The 18,297-nt window shown below is 40.3% G+C and overlaps 1 long non-coding RNA gene across 1 annotated transcript in view; it reads right to left on the reverse strand.

Moving 5' to 3' along the window:
- Positions 1-5,233: 5,233 nt before the first annotated feature.
- The window catches only part of LOC124872501, an 83,121-nt gene continuing 70,057 nt past the window's right edge, over positions 5,234-18,297 (reverse strand). The window contains exon 2 of the long non-coding RNA XR_007039305.1: positions 5,234-7,264. This is a non-coding gene — a long non-coding RNA (uncharacterized LOC124872501). The remainder of the gene's footprint in view (positions 7,265-18,297) is intronic.

The following is an 18,297-nucleotide window of genomic DNA, read 5'->3' on the forward strand; positions in this document are numbered from 1 at the left end:
ACCCATTGCAAAGTATAGCCTGACTGGGCTTGTATGCCATCAACTACTTGTCTTTTGTGTTTTGATTTGAGTAGACCAAAAGATACATCTTATTTGAATAATCAGTCTGGTCACAGACAGCCACACACTGATTGAGACTCACATCTCACTGCCAGCCTTGGCCCCTGTTTATTTATTTGTTATATGTCTGAACTTGCCCGTCTTGATGTTGTTGCGTTGTAAGTGAGTCAGAAAGGGGGCCCTTAATTTAATCAGTGGGCTCTACTGTTGGATTGAGACTATCCCACAGATCTATGGTAATACACAGCCCGGGGTGGAGGACAATTCCATTAGTGGAGGACAGTGACTGGGCCGATAGTGCTACAGATAGCACTATCGCCCCTACCCCCCCCCCCCCCCCGCTTCCTGTGGTTCCCCTTGGCCAACTGGCGTTACAGCTCCTTCATCCTAAAGTTTTCAAAAATAAAAAATAATGTACAGTATAACAAACAACCTCTGAATACTCTTAAAGATTATTTTTCATACATGCATTACAGAACAGTATATGGAGCATTCAGTTCTCATAATTTTGGACAGTTGTCTAGCTGTTGACACTCTGTTTGTTTCCCGGTTTGACTTGTATGTTGGTGTATTAAAAAACATGTCACAATATGTGTCCCAACTTTGAACTTTGTCTGTTGTGTGTTATCTGGCTCTTGTTTTGTATGGTGCATGTGTATTGGGATAAAGGGTGAACAATTCCAAGTGTTAAAAAGCATCAGGTATGTTACTTTACTATGTCATTACCATCTGTGTTCTTATTCCCATAACTAAGAAACAACTCAGGATAAATGTTCAAGGCTCTATAAGCGCCTCCACGTAGTCAAATAATTGTTGGCTAAATTAATCAGAATGTAGGTCGATCTGCCATCAATTGGAGCTGTTCCAAGCATTCAGAATGTGGAGGTGAGAGGATCTTCATTAGTGTAGACAGAGTGTTTGCATAACTTTGGATTAGATTAATAATGCTATTTTATTCAATTACATTTGAGTAGCACTGAAAATAAAACTTATGAATTCCTGCTTTAAAAAATGTAAAGATTTTTTGATCAGAGCAAAGGTATTATAGATGTAATGGGCAAAGCTTTAACATTATATCGAAAGAAGATTTTTAAATTTTATTTACTTGTTAACTTAGTTTGTGTTCACATCAACACAGCAAAATTCAGATTATTGAAAAGCAAGTTTCTGGAGCCAAATATTTGGAATTTTTAAAAATATTTTCCTAAGCGGAGATTTTGCAAACATAGAGGGCCACTTCATGCCTGACGACTATTACTTTCTGTGCTAGAAACATAATGACAGTCAAACCATTTATGTGTTTTTTTCTACACCCTGACTGATGCTATTGAGTTTCTAAAGTAAGCTCAAAGGATTATATGATTGAGAGGAAATTTTCAAACATAACATATTACATAGGAGCTACAAATATTTTGACAAGATTTCTTGAATTATCAGAATTATCAATATCAGTTTAAAAAATGTCCATTCTAGTCCAGCAAGGGCCACAGACAGCATAAACATGTACAGGGGTTGGACAATGAAACTGAAACACCTGTCATTTTAGTGTGGGAGGTTTCATGGCTAAATTGGACCAGCCTGGTAGCCAGTCTTTATTGATTGCACATTGCACCAGTAAGAGCAGAGTGTGAAGGTTCAATTAGCAGGGTAAGAGCACAGTTTTGCTCAAAATATTGAAATGCACACAACATTATGGGTGATATACCAGACTTCAAAAGAGGACAACTTGTTGGTGCACGTCTTGCTGGCGCATCTGTGACCAAGACAGCAAGTCTTTGTGATGTATCAAGAGCCACTGTATCCAGGGTAATGTCAGCATACCACCAAGAAGGACGAACCACATCCAACAGGATTAACTGTGGATGCAAGAGGAAGCTGTCTGAAAGGGATGTTCGGGTGCTAACCCGGATTGTATCCAAAAAACATAAAACCACGGCTGCCCAAATCAAGGCAGAATTAAATGTGCACCTCAACTCTCCTGTTTCCACCAAAACTGTCCGTCGGGAGCTCCACAAGGTCAATATACACGGCCGGGCTGTTATAGCCAAATCTTTGGTCACTCATGCCAATGCCAAACGTCAGTTTCAATGGTGCAAGGACCGCAGATCTTAGGCTGTGGACAATGTGAAACATGTATTGTTCTCTGATGAGTCCACCTTTACTGTTTTCCCCACATCCGGAAGAGTTACGGTGTGGAGAAGCCCCAAAGAAGCGTACCACCCAGACTGTTGCATGCCCAGAGTGAAGCATGGGGGTGGATCAGTGATGGTTTGGGCTGCCATATCATGGCATTCCCTTGGCCCAATACTTGTGCTAGATGGGCGCGTCACTGCCAAGGACTACCGAACCATTCTTGAGGACCATGTGCATCCAATGGTTCAAACATTGTATCCTGAAGGCGGTGCCATGTATCAGGATGACAATGTACCAAACCAATACACACAGCAAGACTGGTGAAAGATTGGGTTGATGAACATGAAAGTGAAGTTGAACATCTCCCATGGCCTGCACAGTCACCAGATCTAAATATTATTGAGCCACTTTGGGGTGTTTTGGAGGAGCGAGTCAGGAAACGTTTTCCTCCACTAGTATCACGTAGTGACCTGGCCACTATCCTGCAAGAAGAATGGCTTAAAATCCCTCTGACCACTGTACAGGACTTGTATATGTCATTCCCAAGATGAATTGACGCTGTATTGGCCGCAAAAGGAGGCCCTACACCATACTAATAAATGATTGTGGTCTAAAACCAGGTGTTTCAGTTTCATTGTCCAACCCCTGTATATGTCCAGTGAGTATGCTATTCAGAGGCATTCACAAGACTTAGATTTAGTTTACATTTTTCAGCCAACCTTTACGTAGGCCAAGCAAGTGAGTCAGACTTGGCCAGGCTCTGGTAAAGCCTGTGATGAAAGCCCACCACTCTTGTTTTTATTGTCCACTCTCCACCAGGCGGAGTGTTGCGGGAACTCCAGAGAGTTGTGGCTGCTGTTTGATCACGCTATGGGAGTCTGACCTGTCACTAAGTGGTGGCAAACACAGCCCACACACAGAGCAGCGAGCATCGACAAATCTATGTGTGTATGTGTTTCCCACACACAGCGCCGCATACCTCACCGGAGGAGGCAGGTCACAACATGTTAGAGTGTCGAGGATTCATAATGGCCATTTAGCCTTCAACAGCTAATATCAGCACTGCTGATTTACAAGGAATTGGGTTGTTCTGTTCCTGTACTCAGGGGCTGCTTGAGGCAAACCTGTTTGAAATTAGATTGTATTAACACCCCACACTAAGTAACACATACATATAGAAATGCACACATTTGTATATTGCACTGTGATAATAAAAAGAAATATAAAAAGCTAATTCCAGTATTTAATTTCTAACCAGCACAAACCTTGGACCAATTTCCATGGTTGGAAGAATGGCAATTTGTAAAGTAACCAGCTGTTTGCAGCCAGACAGAGTGACAGGGACCGCAGGGACCTACTGAAACTCCGGGGACTATGACAGAAGCGTGGTGACAAGTGATGACGGCGCCCTCTCTCATGCTTGCGTTCCTAAACTGTATAGGACAGCACCCTCAGCAACAAGAAAAGATGGAGATCATACACCATGCTAGGCTAATAGCCACAATATGCTCTGTTGAAGTCAGCTTTGATAGAGGCTTGGGTCCATGATCACTGCTGATAGGGGAACAGCTTGACTCGTGGATGTCAGATTGTATATTGGAAAATGGCAATAGTAGTTTCCCAAGACTGCCATGAAAACTGGGGGGAAAAATGTAGGAGTTAAAACAAGGTTTGGTGATGGCTAAACAATGATGATCTTCAGTATTTGACCTTAAATTCAACTTGAAAACAAATTGCTGGAAAGTATCACTCAGGTGCTAATGGAGACTTTGTTTGGTGTTTGTTGGAGCTATTTGTTGCAGACGCATAGTGTACACAACATGTCCATGAAGATTTGACTAGATAACCATGCAGAAAAAAATTCTGTAAAAAGTCTTAAAGCTTAGCTTCATACAAAAAACATGTATACTTTACTAGCCTCTGTAACCAACCGGAGACCAGAGAGACACTGACATGACCCAGATAATAGGCCCAAAGTCTTGCCTCCACAATTTGATCAATTTGCAGTTTCCTCACAATCGCAGGCACCGTGCTGTCCCCCAAAGCTACTCTGAACCCCCCTCCCCAACGCCCATCCATGCAGACACATCGCATAGTCGCCACAGCAAGATGCGCTGCCTTTCTCCCCTTTTCCCCCCAAATCACCGCTAAGCCAGCCTGATGCCTGCTGCTGGGACACAAACATGCTCTTTCTCCTGTCATCTCTTAGCAAGCACAGACAGGAGGGAAAAAAGCTGACAGTTTGTCTTGTACCATATGCCACGTGGCAGCAATGCCTAACTGATATGGCCAGAGTTTGGGTCACAGCCAAAGGCTCCTTTTATTCTATCTATTTTATTTTCTTCTTTCTTGCATGTGCGTGCATCTTGAGTGGAATTGTTAAATATAATCACTGTGTGCTGTCAGCAGGGTGGATTTACTGCCTCAGCCAAGCAAGTTGAAAGAACTGTTTCAGCTGCTATTTAACAATTTAGGTATATTACCCATATCTGAATCTTTGCTTAAATTGCCCCACTCATAAGACATATGCAGTGGTAAGGGGTAAACAAAAGTAATTCACATTTTGAAAATTAAAAAAAGACATTTATTTGAACCCCCTTTCCTCTTTCCCTGAAGAAATATTAGTTTTTAGCACAGCCTCTCAGTCATGAATTTACCTAAGGGGTCTTTTCTTTTACAGAGGCAGGAGTGGAATTTGAGCAATTTTGTCAATAGTTTAAAATTGACTTGTGCAGTTTTGGCTTAGGGAAAACAAATTTGTTGCTGATGATATTTTTAACCCCTAAGATAGCACAGCTTTGATCCCTTTCCACACAGCACAAAGAAAGACAGGTCAAAGACCCTGAGGCTACCCACAAATGTCAGAAAATTAGGTGTTTGCTTAAACCTCAGATGGGAGTGAGAAGTGCATGTTAGGGAGTGGGCGTTTAGATTATTTGGATAGCAGTTATGGGAAGATGAATTTGATATGTTCAGTGCCTAAACAACCAGCTGACAAGTTTTATTTTTAAAACAAATAAAGAAGCAAGGATGAGACAGGTGAGAGGAAGCTCAAACAATTTTAATAATCTTCTTTTACAAACTAGAAAAAGAAAACTTCTAAAATGTATGAACAAACTTAATTATACTTGTCAAAAACATAAAATGTTAGGATAATGATCATCAAACAATATAAAGCAATAAACAGAAAAGCACTCCTTATTGTGGTATGATATTAGTGTACATGAGGTTAGGTTTGACATCCCTGTTGATTCAGTTAACAGTGTTTTGTGTAGCTTTGAGAAGGCATGACTACAAGATCTGATTAAAATATTAAATATTGTATTTATTAATGGCCACTCCTAGTGTCAATGTTTTAACAACAATTTTATTCTGCACTTATTTTGTGTGGCCCAGTCACTGAACAATGTGGGTAGTCCAGCAACACCTTCAGCAATACCTCCAAATATTTTATAAAATATTGGTGTTTATTTGAGGTGTCCATATTTTTTAACACTAAAACTGCAATACAGAGCAAACACTCCCACTGAATCTTTACCAATGACACAAGAGATGCTCCATGTTAGCTGCTTTATTAAAGTGCCACGGAGAAGTTAATGAAAGCGGATCTCAGTTCCAGAACTGAAACTTTAAGATATAAATGATTTGATGACGACACGTTGGCTGCACGGTGGCAGAGTTGTTATAACTGTTTCTCGAACAAAAAAGGTTCTGAGCTCAAATGGCTGGAGAGAAACACTAGTCTTCCTATGACCCTGTGCAGATTAAGCTGGTATAGAGAAACTAAGTACCCCCCAAAAACCCTACATATATATTAAAGCATCCAAAGCCCTGGAATTTAAAGGGAGTCTGCTTTCTTTGTATCATGACTGCACATACTTGAACTTAAAGATATCCTATGGTGGGGTTCTCCAGTGCGGTTATGATCAGTCAGTATTTTACTTGCAGCAAACAGCACTCTGAGATAGTTTTTTTCAGTATTGATAAGCAGAGATTATTTTTAACTGGAGTGAAGCTAGTGTAACAGAGGTCAGTTCTTAATGAGCCCTTTATGTAAAAAAGAAATTGCAAGGTTGTTCACCAAATTATTATTTTAAAAATAAAATACCACTTTATCTTTTTCATTAGATGGTTGCTTATAATAAAGTTGTTGGTTTTAAACAATCAAAATTGTGTTTCAGCTGAAATATATGCTGCAAAACAATGTCTTTAAGTGCAAACTAGAAGAGATCCTCTCAGATTCCAAAGTAATAAACTGAATTTAAAAAAGGAAACGTCGCTGCAGCTTTAGCAAGTGCTGCTTATTTCATTTTTGGAAATACATAAATAAAACATTTGCATTAAAATTGTAAGGTATTTCTGATTACCTGTGGATGGACAGTCGTCAGTGTAAAAACCCATTGACTGGTCTGTAAATAACTGTCCAATGCAAAATCATTGTATCATAATGGACATTAAAATATTATTTGATTGAATTAAACTTAATGTTTGGAGATGAAAATGACCTTAAAATAGTAGAAATCTACTTTGGAAACCTGAATGCTAAAAAGATCTCCACAGAATGCACAAACAACAAACTGTTCCTCTAACATTATGGAGTGCCACATTGTCAGTACAACATGTAAACATGCGAAACCTGCTTCTGTTACAGGTGGAAAATTAATTGTTACCTAAGTTGTTGAGTAGTTTAAGAGTAGTTTAAAAGAATAACCTGTTTTAGTGTTAGGTGGCTGTAATGTGTCATATGTGGCAGCTGCTAAACCTGGAACTGGGACATAATCATCACCACTTTCACTCCAATGGTTACTTTCCCACCTTCGCTAAGAAAGCAGAAGGGAAAACAGGAGCTGATGACAGTTGAGTGGCAGATGCCTTGAGGAGCTGGAGGGTTGAGGGGAGGGTGATGGTGAAAGCGCGTTAGCCAGCAAGGAGCAGCGCAACGCCACAGGTAAGAAGGTGCCAAAGTAGACGTCTGATGCACCTTTGAAGGCGCTGGCGGGCAGCTGTGACACAGGTGAGCGGCGAAGTGAATAGAGGACCTTCCAGGCTCTTCACAGCTGCTTCTTTGCCCCTGTCACACAATTTCACATGAAAGGAGTCAGAGAAAATGTAATTCTGTTTTTTAAGAAAGGAGGCCCATTAAAATGTATATGACACATGCACACAGTAAACTTTCAGTTTCACCTTTCTGTGTGGCTGTATACATTTTTCAAGTCAACAGTATATTAAAAAGGTCTATAACTGACCTACTCCAAACTTAAAATATATTTTGTCATTGTTTTACACCGCTAATTTTTCTGCGGATAACCCTAACATTAAGCTGTGAATGACAGCCCTCCATCTGTAGAATTAGCTAATGTGGAGCCAACACAAACATCTAGTTTCTTCTGGCTTCACTACATGTGTCTTTTCTAGAATCTGTTTTGCTGTTTTTCTTGCAATGAGTGGAGAAAGACTATACATTAATAATGTCTGTACTCCTAAATCAGCATAAAGCATGGAAATCAAAAGTTAATTTTACAACCTAAAGATGTCATTCTGTGCAAATATTTCACAAAATAAAATTCTCTAAGGAGACAAAGTATATTTTAAAGTATACTGCATCTTTGCATCCGAAGTAAGCAAGCGCCTCACTGATGACTGATAAAGCCAGTTATGTTTTCTCACTTGAGCTTTATTTTTACTTCCATGTTGGCTCAGTTTTCAGTATTTTCTGTAGTGTTGATTAGGCTTAACCACAAGATCTGATCAAGACATCTCAGTGTCGCAGCAATGTTTTTAACAGCAAATTTAGTGGATTCTGTATTTGTTTTGTCTGGCCCAGCCATAGCAGAGTGTGGGGACTCCAACAAAAACAAAGTTGTTTACTGACCAAAGTTGGTTTTCAGCGCTTAAAGTGTTGCTGGAGTCCTCACATTTGTTTTCCCTCTCCATGTACTTTAGAAGCAATTGCAGCTGTGCGAGAAACTTTGGATAGCATAAACTATCACTGAGGGAATGCAATTGTGGAAAATATGCAGAAAGTCTAAAAGCATCCCGAGCAAAAGATTATAAACAGTCAGGCTAAAACATATTTTCATCTCATTTTCTTTGCATTAGGATTTTTAACATTTGTCTGCTTTCAGAAAGTACACAAAGATGGTGCAAGATTTGGTCTGAAATGTGTTGCATTGTCTTTTAAAAGTGTTCATACCTGTCAAACCTTTTCACATTTTATCATGTTATCAATACTTTATAAAACCAACTTTCACTGCAGCAGCAAGTCTGTAATGACCCCCACTGATTAGTCTGATACTCCTAAATAAAATCCAGTGCAAACATTTGCCTTCACAAGTCACCAAATCAGTGAATGGAGGCCCATATGTGTAATTTAATCTCAGTATAAATGCAACTGTATTGTGTTCAGGGACAACAGGCTAATCAATCATCCACAAATGAAAAAAAAATGGCACAACAACAAACCTACTAAGACATGGCTGTCCTCCTAAACTGACAGCTGGGCAAGGAGACTATTGATAAAGGAAGCAGCCAAGAGGCCCATGGTAACCCGAGGGGGTGCAGAGATCCACTGCTTAGGAGGGAAATTATGTTGACAGGAGAAGTATTGGTTGTGTACTCCAAAAATCTGGCCTTAATGGAAGAGTGGCAAGAAGAAAGTTCTTGTTTAAAGGGATTCATCAGAAATCATGACAAGGTGCTCTGATCATATGAGACCAACATGTAACTTTCAGCCAACATGTAAAATGTTGCGGGTGGTGGAAAATTAACACCATTACAAAGCTGACACATGGAGATGGCAGTCATGCTGTGGAGGTGCTTTTCCTTAGCAGGGAAACTATTACGCGCTGCAGAAGATTTGAGACTGGGATGGAAGTTCACCTTCCAGCAGCACAACAACCCTAAACATACAGCTAGAGCATATAGCCATATTCAATAAATTAAAATATGGTCACATACTGCAAAAGTACCTTTTAAAAATAATAAATGTTAAACAGGTATTCAACTTACTTTTTATTTAAAAGCCCACATTTCTGTATTATTGATGTTTTTTATTGATCTGATTTAATATTCAAATCTTAAATGTTGTTTTCATTAGCTGTAAGATGTATAGCTGTTATCAACAGAAATAATGGCTTGAAAACATCACTCGGTGTGTAATTATTCTATATAATGTGTTTTACTAAGAACTGATTTACTGTAATAAATGAACTTTTCAACAATATTGTAATTTATTGAATATGACTGTATGTGTTTGAATGGCCTTTATGGAAGAGTGGCAAGAAGAACGCTTGAAAACAAAAAATCACAGACAGTCACCATCCAGTATGACAGAGCTTAGGCTACTTTCAAGAGAAAGGGTGATAAAATCATTCTGTAGATATGTAAAGCTGGTAGACACCTGCTGCTGTACAAAGCGGAAAGTGGTTCTACAAAATATTGATTCAGGGACGGTTGAATTGAAATGCATGTAAATCTTTTCAGATGTTATTGTAAAAACCTTTTGTTATATATAATAATCCTTCCATTTCAAAATAAAATCACACTAAAGTGCATTATTATTTTCTGATGGTATTTGGTGACAAAATGTGAAAAAGTGCTAAATACCTTAGCAATGAACTCCAACTGGTCATCTGCAGAGCAAAACATCCAGAACAACTGAGCATTTAACATATACTTATTTGGTAGAAATTTACCTTTTTCCATTAATTTTCCAACATTGTATATGTACTTAGACAGTACAGGAACATGGTGCCGCTAGCTGTCGGTCACTCACAAGTAATGATTGTTTCTCTCAGACATTAAGTGAATGGCAGAATACCTATAGAAAACAACAATGCTTTTCTCCATGCAGAACTATAAATTAATCAGAGGTTTAATATTTTATTCAGGCAGCCTCAGTGGTGAACGGGGCACCCATCTGTCTCTCATCTCTCTAGTCAGCCATGTCATGTGGGACTGAAGTGAAGGAGAAACGGAGCCTCTGACTGCCAGCAACGCAGCTCTTTGCTGCTGCTCAGTGTCACTGCCACTCACCCGCTGTCCTGATGTGTTTGTTCCCCTCCACCTCCATTAATGTCACTGTATCCAACATGCTTGCAAATGGAAACCCATACAGGACCTCAAACTGAGGAAAAGGTGAACGCTTCATTTATGTTTTAGGTGTACATGGATGCTTAAAAGACAAAACAAGGGTGATATTTCTTTGCATATAAGTAGGTTTGCATTGACAGATCTCTCTCTGAAATTATGCTTCAAAAAATTGTTTTTTTACTTTGATGACCTAGCTTAAAACTGAACTCAGACAGTTGTTATCCAACTAGGCTGGCTAAGGCCCCACAGTTGGTGAATGAAGATGTTTAAAGCACACTGAGTGACAAGGTGCATAAGAGGTCAGCATTCTACAGGGGTGACCAATTGGATCATGACCCATGAGGAACAGATATGGGCAAGGGATTTAGCCTCAAAGGTCGCAGTGGGGTCAAGGAGTGTCTAACATTCCAGACCCCTAATCCTTTCCCTGCTGTCTGGAACGCTGGCCTTCACTGTTCAACACATGCATCCCCACATGAACGAAAACACACACACCTCCTGAATACGCTGTGCTTAAAACAAACGTACGCCTCTTTTGTCCACATCGTCACCCTACTATTTGCCTTGAGCAGAGAAAGTGCGGGCTTTAGGTGCCCTCTCACTGAATTTTCTGACCTTCCACTTAACCACCCACCTCCTACAGGGCCATCATGTTTCTCCTCTGCTGAGACACCAGAGTGCCAGGGATGTAGGTAATTTGTCAGGGGAACCCAATCCCCACTGTTCATGCTTATATGTGTGTGTGTGTGTGTGTGTGTGTGTCAGCAGCTAAGCATGTGCGTGCACTGGGGGCTTTCTCTGGGAATCTCTCTGGGTTCCAGACTGTTCAGTGTCAGCGGCTGTGTAAGCAGTGACCAAACTGGCAGCCATGAATTGGAAGCCTGGGCATTCTGGTCATGGCGATCTGAGCCATCCATTAGCCTCATGTGAAATGCATGCCATCCAACACTGCAGCATTTTAGCCCGCCTCCATTGAACACATATATCTTATGTGCAGCACAGATGATTTTGGAAGCCGAACCTGTTGACATTTTCTCCCCAGTATCCCATCACACACTTAAAACCCACAAACACAGTGACAGAATTGCCGCTGCTGTGGCTTGGACTGAAACAGTTTGTGTGCAGCAACATACACTAACCTTCAGCCTCTGACTGTTTGTGTTGGAGCAGCCCTCCTGCCGGGCTTTAGTTGAACCCCCACCCCCTATCCCACTACTCACTTCCTATCCACTAAGCTATACCAAACATAGCCAAATAAAACACAGGCTAACATAATGTAGCAGCATGTCAGCGGTGGGCCCTGGAGCAAGGCTGAAACATGACCCACTCTGTACCAGCCATTAGGACAAGAGTTAAAGCAGCTATGGTTTCTTTCTAGCCACACAGTCCTTATGTTGCCTAGTGCAGGGCCTGTACGAGTCTGCTAGCAGCAGATTGAGTGATGTATCCTGTGTGGCTGTGGTGTGTACAGAGGACCAGAGGGAAGTCCCCGTAGGGGACTATTTCTCCCCTGCCTACAGGCCACTGCACTTTGTCAGTTTCTCTACTGGGAAAGGCCTACCACTGGATCTTAAGACATGACTGAGCTTACACAGAAGCCAAAATCAGTAAAACCAAGCAAAGACAAACTGAATCCAAAAAAAAAGGTGTCATTTCAGAAAATACCTCAAAATAGTTCATGCTATCCTATTGTTTCCACATAAGTGACAGTAACACAGAATCCAAAAGGTTCAAGTTCATATCTTTTAAAGATAATTATTAGCATATGTTGTGTCAATACTCCCAGTGTCACTTATGAAGGAATTGGTAGAGACAAAATCTGTAAATCTGTAGTTGGAATTAATTTGTTAAGATGCCACATCCAATCACAGGAAGATGATAGCCTGTTTGTGGCACTAAGAAAGTTTTGTTGATGAACAAATTAAAAAGAGATTTGTGAAATGTGGTAATTTGTAAACACTTGTGTTGCTAAAGCAGTAGGAATCCTGTTAGAGGAAGCACCTCACTGATGTTTGCCTCCGAGACAGAGTTAAAAAGATCACAAGCACATGGGCAAATGTCAAATCATATGGTCTGGCACAGTTCCTGGGCTCAGATGCAGGGCATGGGTAGAGATTCAGTGTAGGTGAGAAATAGCTAACCTCTCTTGTGTTGATGGTGACTCCAAAACTTGAGAAGCATGTAGGGAATTTCTCATGCCTCAGCAGGAAGCAGGGATCCCTTCTCACTCTTTACACAGATAAATTCAGAAGACATACCACTCAAAACCTTGCTAATCTTGAGGTACGCAGTGTGGCTACTGGTATCAAGTGAAAGAAGGTTGGATAACAGTTTTCTACAATACATAATTACCAGATTCATTTTGCTTACATGCAGTCAGGCCTAGTATAAGATTTACAACACCTTGTTGAAGTATCCATACTTCTTAATATTTTATTATATTTTGTGACATTTCAACCACAAACCTTTCTGTAATAGACCAACCAAAAGTTGTGCTTAACTGTCAAGTTGACAGAACATGGTTTTTAATATTTATTACAGATACAACTCTAAAATGTGGCGTGTGTTAGTGCTCCCATTAACTCTGACCAACTTCCCAATACTTGTTGAACAAAATGATCTTCACAGCATGATGCTGCCACTACCATGGGTCAGCATAGGGATGGTTTGTTCAAGGTAATTTGGAGTGTTAGTTTTGAATGACCAAAAACTTCAAATTTGGGCTAGTCAGACCAGAGCACATTTTTCCACATGTTGCAAACCTTAAATCTGACTTCATGGCGTTCTTTCAGCAATGGTTTTCTTCTTGCTAATCTTCAATAAAGTCCAGATTTGTGAAGTGCACCACTAGTAGTGATCCTTTCAGCAGATTTTACCACCTGAGCTTCGGATCTTTGCAGCCCCTCCAAATTTACCCTGGGCCTCTCGGTGGCTTCTCTGATCAATGCTCTCCTTGCTTCGGCTGTCAGTTTAAGTGGAGAGTTGTTCCATTTTCAGATGATAGACTGGACTTTTTGGTGTGTTTCTTTTTATGATGCTGTTTGTTCACTAACAAACCTCTGAGACCTTCATAGAACAGCTATATTTACACATTGACTGTATTTACTCATTAGGTGATTTCTGAAGGCAATTAGGTGCTGTTGATTTTCTTTAGTGCAATCAGACTAAAGGGGGATAAATAACTTTTCTTTCCACTTCACAATTATTAATAATGCACTATTTTGTGTTGCTCTATCATCTAAAATCACAATAAAAATTCAAAATGCCAATATGTTAACTAGTTCAATGAATCCCTTTCAATGCACTGTAGGGCCAAATGAAGATTCAGGAGGCATAAACAGGTTTTTGGTGGTGTGTTCCAGCAATAGAAGATGCTTTAAAGGAGGTTCTTTTGGTAGAGACGCTTAATAAGGGAAGCCTTGAGTGCAGTTGAAACTTGAAACATTGAGGAAAAGTAGCATCATGTCATTAAAGATCTAGGCACACAGAAATGAGGAGACAGAACTTAATGTAAGGCATAAAAACAAAACAGCCATACTTCACCAAATAGAGCATCTAACCGTGTGAGAAATTTAACAATCTGGCAGCAATTGGAGCCTGGAACCAGGCATTTATGAGGACTGTAAAGATGACCAAATAGAAGCAGCTGGGCTAATGCACCAAGAACCAATTCTGAAATGAGATGGGCAGGGTAGGGGGCTGAAAAAGAGAAGAGACCACCACAGACTGGGATGTGGCCGCTCTTGTGACATGTGGAGACTTTTTCAAGCTTTCAGGGTTGAATCATTGCTTCGTCAAGTGAAAAGGAAGCTTTGGAAGGAAAATAAGGAAGAATAATTGAGAGAAATGGAACATGAGCCAGAGCAGGCGAGGAGAGTTGGTTTACAGTGCAATCAGCATTAAGGAAATTGGTTTGCACTAGCTCTTTGAGTAGGGAGAGGTGATTGATGCTAAGTTAGGCTAGCAGGAAGGAAGTGGAGAAATTAGCAGCAGGCCAGGGCACTGAGAGCTGTCAACTACTTCCTAGTCAATCTAGGGGTGTGAGGTACCCTGTATCCACTGCCAGACCTCGCGTAACACTTGTGTTGGCATTTTTTAGTTAGAATTGTGCTGATATGTTACATGTACATAACGTAGAATGTCTTGCAAATCTATTTTCAAGTAATTTATGTGACCCCTTTCCTGAGCATAACTCACTCCCCTTTGCACACATGCCTTCAACGGCACTTCACAACAGCACAGCAGAGTCTCCGGGGCGCTGTGTCAAAACTTGGCTCAACGCTTGCCAACAGTGTAGCCATGTCAAGCCCCTGACAATAGTGGTAGCAGCATACAGGCACTGTAATTAAGCACGGCAACAGAGGACAGATGCAGAGGGGAAGAAGACACAAAGATGCCCTTGATACCAGAGTGTCGCGTTGACAGCATTTCCTCTGACAGCTTCATCTCGTGGGCCAGTGCAGAAGCCCTTACGTCTCCTGACATGTTCTTTACTCATCCCTGCCATGATTCTATGTTTCCTCAACATGACGAGAAAGAAGGGTTGAAAGGGAAGAGAGATTGAGTTGGATGCAAAGATATTATGACGGCCAGTGGAGGCTCATAATAAAGGTCAAAAAAGGAACGTGAACACATTTTATTGGTTTGCAGAGTTTTTATGTCTGATTTAGGGTTTTAGAATATTGATAATTAAGTCTGGAATATACAAAACCAAAACAGTAAAGTCAAGAACATGTGAATCAACATATTATACTCTTCTTATAGTTTCCCTCTGGCAAAAGATTTATTCTAAATATCTCCCAGACATGTTATGACCAAACTAAACACACCCACCCAACTGCAACAATCTTTTGTGGCTGTGGCATCTCATAGTGCTAACCAACAAGTAGTCCATAAATACTAGTAAATCTAGTAAAGCACTTCTCATAGATAAAAAGATTATCGGTGCATGTAAAGTAGTTAATCCCAACTTTTTAAAATGTGCATGTATTTAAAACACAAACTGCAATAGGATCGTTTTGTTCAGTCTACCACTGAATATTAAAAATTATTATTACGATGTGTTTTTGTGTGTCTTCAAATTGAAAGTGGTTAGTGTGTCAAAACTGAACAAACTGCAACCCTGTTTACAGAATTAAAATAGAGAGAGAACAAGCTTTGAGGAAATGGGTTAAATTTTCACACATTTAAGTTGGTTTGTTAAAACAGTACTTGAGCCAACTGGATCAATTACATTACAAGTACATGTATGTTGTCAGTAATGCTATATGTAAAAACGTTAACAATGGCTGCACACAAACTTGTAGCTTCCTTCCTAACTTCAGGAAGATTACATTTATTTTTGCCTCCAATGCCCCTTTTCCACCAATGCAATTTGGAACCTGTTCTGGTTCCCAAACGTGATTTCGAACAGATGACGCATGTTTTCATAGACAAAAAGAGGTTCCAGGCGCAAACTCTGGTTCAACTCAGGCACCACAGAATACTTGTTTTTTTCTGCATGAACCGAAGCTGCAGACAATAGAAGCAACAAGTAAGGTGATGAAGAACTTACCATATAATTCATGTTTCCCAACACACTCTAAACACGCATTGTTTAACTACTGGTTTTCGTTTTACTTGCAGACAATGAATATATGCAAATAAAACTTTGTGCATTCGATTATCTTGCATGAAGTTGCCGTCTCCTTTTCACACATTGATGCTTAACAAAACACCAAAGTTTGAAAGCATCCGAACCGGTTCAAGAATGAGAGTTCTTTCGGTGGAAAAACGCAACAAGTGCTTTTCAACTGCTTTTGATGTGTTAGGATAACCTTTGATGATGTCTGGAGGATTATAGAGGGCGTGTTATTGAGGAAGAACTGCATGGCCTACTGCTGAGGAGGCAGCCAGCTGACTGAGAGAGAATGCACAGAATGCAGTGTGCTCGGATGACAGGATGAATTATTTAATGCTTCATCTACACAAAAGACTGCTTTGTACCAGAATGGTTGGATCTATTAAGTAGAGCAAAAATCCTACTGTGCAGGTGCAGTGGACCTGCTGCCTAAGCTGCATCTATGGGTCTTCTCTGAGCTAAGATTCGAGGTGCTAAAAGAAGTGATGTGGTCTAGTGCCATGAACCAGTGCAGAGGTTGGCTATCATGCAGGCTGGTGGAGAGGCATTGTTGGCTAAGCAGTCCAGCTGAGTTTTTTTTAAAAGTCTTTCAGCTGTTTCGGAATCAAGAGTTGATTCTCTCCTCCCAAGTGCTGTTTAAACCCCTACATCTAAAGGATGATTATAATACAGAAACATCCTCTGAACAAGGGAATTGCAATTTAGTTTCATTACATACTTTTTCAGCTAAATGAAAAACGGTTTAGTTTTGTCAAGTATCCACCCATTTATTTGTGCCTCAGTGCTGGTTTAAGGCAGTTTCCAGGGGATTATTTTCAAGGATTTGATAGCTGTTCAAAGAAATCCTTTCAGGAAACTTCCATAAATTGGCAGGTTATCAACAGCATTCCAGTTGAGACAGTCTATTGAAAATCGAATCATGCCAAACCCTACCTGCCAAACTACTGGAGTGAAAGTTTAAAGCAACGATCGGACAGCTTTACTTGCTGGATATGTTTATTGATCATTTTAATATCTGTTTCTCATAAACTGTTACTGGTAATGGAGATTGTAACACCATAGTTTTCATAAATTTCTAGGTTAAGAACATGTTCTTTGAGCCAGAAAAGGCTTAATTTTAAAGATGTTCTCTCTTGCTTAAGCATTCCAGATTTTCACATGCAGAATATGTTTATAGCGATTACATGGCAAAATGCCAAAATGCAGTTTTTGTTATTTGGGATGCTTTAAAGAGAGGTTGAGTGAGACCAGCTTAGTGAAAGAAAGATGGCCATTACAAAGAAGCCAATTTTTTACAAAGCACTCTGGTTCATTCAGGCAGGATTGAGTTAATGTCCCTCTCCTCCCTCCGATCCTCTCATCCCTTCCTTGCCCCTCCTCTTTTACCGTGACTGGCTGGCTTGATTTATCTGATGGAAGGAATTCTGCACAGAGCTCTGGCTCTGGTGGTATCCTTATACTGTAACCTTTTCCCCCCACCAGATGTTCCTCTCCCAAAACATGGTAACGATCACCCCTCAAAACCCCCGGACAAACATATCAAGTGGTCTATACGTGTTTACGGGGGCAGCCGCAGACACAAGCGACACTAACAGTTACAGAAGCGCTGGGGGTTGAAGAGACGGAAAGAGAGGAAGAGATGAGTTTTAATGGCTGATACTTTGAGTTCAGCAGTTTCCTGAGATCTAAGCACCTGGACTGATTTATCGGATCCAACATTTGTACGGAGAATTATCCTTGACATGCTTTTACAATTCAGTGTTGTGCATTCCAGCAAGAGAAGATTGCTGGGGAGATGCTATAAAAGCTGATTTTGTCAGAAATATTAGCCTATAATGCTGATTCTTTTAAGAAACCACAGGACGGCCTAAGATATTACCTGTTGTTAAGAAAGTATGCAGTTCCCAACATACAAGAGTAAAAGGGATAGTTAAAGGAATTTGTTAAGTGATGTTCTGTGACGTTATTATTACAAATACTACCTTCACCTGTATTAGGAAGATGTCATATAACAGTGAGTTTCTAGAAAAGTAAAGCAATTCTCCAAGCAGCGGGAACCTAACGTCTTGTCAGAAGGTGCCTTCCATATTGTGCAGCTTTTAACAATTTAAAACCACTCAAGCTAAAAGTGTACATATCAATTTAATATGATGCAGTATTACTGAATATTAAAGGTCTACACTTTTACAAGATACTGTTACGTTTGTTGTTGTTTGTCTGCTGGTATTATTTTCATGTGCTCATGACCCAATGTCTTACATGTTTTCCTGCTGCCACAGACGTTGCTCAATGAATGGATGATTACCAGGCTTCAGCAGCACGTAGTAGCTGAAGATGAGGTGTTGCAATCATTTTTAATCAGGTATGCTGGAGCAGTGACACGTCTAAAGCAT

Source organism: Girardinichthys multiradiatus, chromosome 8 (genome assembly GCF_021462225.1).
Source record: "Girardinichthys multiradiatus isolate DD_20200921_A chromosome 8, DD_fGirMul_XY1, whole genome shotgun sequence".
In the NCBI taxonomy this organism is placed as follows: domain Eukaryota; kingdom Metazoa; phylum Chordata; class Actinopteri; order Cyprinodontiformes; family Goodeidae; genus Girardinichthys; species Girardinichthys multiradiatus.